Here is a 3,439-nt window from a genome sequence, read left to right on the forward strand (position 1 = left end):
GGGGAGAGAAGCAGATGAGGAAGGTCAGGAAGGTGGAGAAATCCTAACTCTATAACCAAACTGATGGCAACCGCCAGGATGAGAAGTGGTAATTACTCAGTCTGCTACGTAGTCTCTGTGTTCCACCTTGGGAAGATTTAAAACTTGAAAGCAGAGGAGGAAATCAATAGTGCAGGGTCCATGAACCCACTGTCCTCAGCGTCTCACGAGGGGACTTGCCTAAATTTGTCAGGACCGACCCCCTGACAACTTGCAGGTTCACACACTGCTTGTGGTGAGTCCAGAAGCCGAAGTATTTCTCTAAGGAAAACTTCAGTCCCCCAGGCCGCAAATGCCAGCCCTCCCCCCCTCCCCCCCCACCCCCCACCGAAGTCCTTGTAGCACTAGATGACAAAAACCTCCAAGGGGCACCACTTATCCTTAAAGCACATTCCAGGGAACCTGCCTTCATTCAGAACTGAGCGCTGGAGGCCAACTGCCCCCTCCAGACAAGCCAGGACAGAAAGACTTCCTCTGAGCCAAGCCCTCCAGGACCAGCCCTGGGGCAGGTCAGAGTCTCCACAAAGGGAAGGTGGGGAGAGGAGGGCAGGAGAGATGCGGGTACCCTGAGCCACCAGCTGTCCATTCCCTTAGGGATACTTCCGGAACCGAGCCTGTTTCCCATCATGACCTAGTTACTTTTCCTCCTTCTTTCTCAAAGATCACCACTTCCAATCCGCTCACTCATGAAAGAAGCCATCCCTCGGTTTTGTCTTCTCTGTTCAGGTCACCGAATGAGAATAGTCTTCTGTCCCTCCAAAGGTACTTAGCGCTGGTGAAGATGAAAAACCCACAGGGCTGGTTCCTTCACCTACCGCTATCCCTTCTTAGGTTACTCCAATAGGAAAAAATAATGGTGAAACCGGTAGGCCTTTGGGTATCAAAAGGCTAAAGGATTCACTGCACATTTTTTGTTGTAGGCAACAACTGGAAACTACCGTGCTCATCAAGAGTAGAATGGACCAACAAAACGCGACATAATCGTCTAATGGAATGCTGAAAACAATGAGAAGGAACTACTTACACACAAGAGTGTGGATCACGGTCTTAAACGTGGTGTCACATGAAATAAGCCAGGCGTGAAGATTATATGCTGTTTGAGTCTATGTTTATAAAGTTTACAAACAAGCAAAATTAATCTCTCTTCCCTCTATGGAAACAAAATAGGACTGTGAGGAACTGGAGTGCGAGAGGGGCTTCTGGGGTGTCATGTTTTAGTTCTTGACCCGGGTGGTGTTTACATAGATGTGTTCGCTTTGTGAGTGCCACTCAAGATGCTTGTGTACACACAAACACACACACATACACACACACAGGATTTTCACCATCTTGGGAAAGGAAAAATATTTAGAACTTGAGCTTTCCGGGCCACAGTTGTGAACTGGAGAATGACGCTGGCTGGTGGGAGAGCTGGGTAAAGAGGCGAACTTCACTGGGGACATGGCCTAATAGGCAGCTCTGGGCTGGCAGGAATTGGGGGGAACGGTTTTGAGGTTTATTCCCTTCTTCCTTCTTGTAACTATCAATGAGAGCTTTGCACTACATACTCCAAAGGGAAGTGGGGCCAAGAGAGAAAAGGGCTGGAACCAAGCTGGAACGTTTCTAACAGTGAGAAGACAAGGAGGGTAGGCAGGAGAGAGAAGGGAAGGAAACCCTAAGTGCCCCAGGCGCACAAGCAGAGCTTGCCTGAGCTGACAATGTCCGCCGCGGAGAATTCCCATGAGTCAGCCCCCTGGAGAAGGAACCGCTTCTCTGTTCCCCTCCCTGAGCCAACAACATCTGATATACACCTGGATTAATGGAGTTACTGCACTGCTCTAATTTATTTACAAGTCTGGGAACTGAAAAAATAAAAAAGAGTGTGAGTTAGGGCATGTGTGTAGCCAAGGATTCCACATCCCCAATATCCAACACATGGTTTGACATATAATTTGCACTGAAAAAAAAAATGTTCATTGACAAATAAATGAAAGAAGACGGTAGACATAGAGACTCTCTACTCCTCAGTAAAAAAATCTATAACAAACAGCTTACAGTGCCGAACGTGTGAGAATGGAATCCTGAGCAGCTACTAAAACTTACAGGCAACAGGAGCCATCATCTGTAAGGTGCTTTACAGTTTACAGAGAGAACCGCACCTCACCCTTATCTGATATTGAATTATGTGGACTTTGTTGCCATACTAAAACATGAAAATGACACATTAGCAACAATCTCCCTAAAGAGGCCAGAAAGATCAGAGATGGTGAACTAACAGGTTTTCATGGAAAGAGGTGGGGAGGATCCGTGTCTTACAGAAATACCAGAAAGGGCTGGTATTTCTGGGTGGCCAGCGGAAAAGTTCAGCCAGCTCTGTTTGTGTAAATAACTGTGTTAATTTCACATACTATATTTCAATTCACATCCTCTCTTTATTGTGGCGGGGGGGGGGCGAGGTTGACTTTACTTTTAGCCATAATTTAATCCAAAGTTCTCTTTAACTTTCCCAAGACTTGCTGCTGGGTGAAGACCTCTAAAGAAGTGTTTTTGATGTTCAATGTGGACTCAGTCTGTGTCCCACTGTGGTTTTATTCATGAGCCTAACGTCAAGAAATCAAGTAGTAAAACCTATCTACACACAGACTTTTCTAGGCTGCCTTCCTGATTGCAAGAGTGTTTTAAAGAAAGGACAGTGGCAGAAAAGCAAACTTCCCTCCTCCCTGTGAGAAACGGCCTAAAGTTTAATGATCCACGAAAAGCAGAAGTCGTAGACACTTTAAACCGTGGCATTCTCTCCTTGCTCTAGTTGTTCGTGCAGAAACTTTGTTTTACAGCAGTGACTATCCTAAAAGAAAATTTTCTGCAGTCCGATTCTTTGCTAAGCGTTTCTCCACTGCTTTGGGTGACTTCCTGCGCGCACTTAACTGCAAGTGAGAGGATTACCTAAAGGATATATTTCACAAACTGCCCATCACGTGTCTTACTGAAACACTACATCCAATGCTAAAAGCCTCCTTTTGCAGAGGACAGTAACTCTGAAGAACACAACCACCATACCGTCAGAGTGTCCCCAAACTACTTCTCAATAAACATTCCCACGTAAATAGCAGCTGCTTTTAAAGGTCTGTGTGACGCCGGTGACAAACAGAGGCACTGGCTACCTTTACAAAAATAGCAGAAATCCTTCACGCTTATGTTGATATGAGCCTTCTGTGCGTGAGGCATCGTGTTAGTGTCACATTGGGCATGAGGGGCTGCCTGCCGGGGACTGGACCTCCATACAAGGATCAAGGGGAGTAAGGGAACTAATCATGCCCTCGATTCAAACCATTTGAAAGCTAGGCAAAACTCCGGGCACCCGCCTGGAGCGACCTCCCAAGTCCTCCTCCAGGTGCAGAGGGTGCAGGGCTCCAAGACAGCG

At 46.7% G+C, this 3,439-nt stretch overlaps 1 protein-coding gene across 1 annotated transcript in view; it reads left to right on the forward strand.

The window, feature by feature from the left end:
- LOC115291229 overlaps window positions 1-3,439 on the forward strand; it is a 42,194-nt gene that overhangs the window by 1,697 nt on the left and 37,058 nt on the right. The window lies entirely within an intron of this gene.

The sequence above is a fragment of the Suricata suricatta genome, chromosome 5 (genome assembly GCF_006229205.1).
Source record: "Suricata suricatta isolate VVHF042 chromosome 5, meerkat_22Aug2017_6uvM2_HiC, whole genome shotgun sequence".
In the NCBI taxonomy this organism is placed as follows: domain Eukaryota; kingdom Metazoa; phylum Chordata; class Mammalia; order Carnivora; family Herpestidae; genus Suricata; species Suricata suricatta.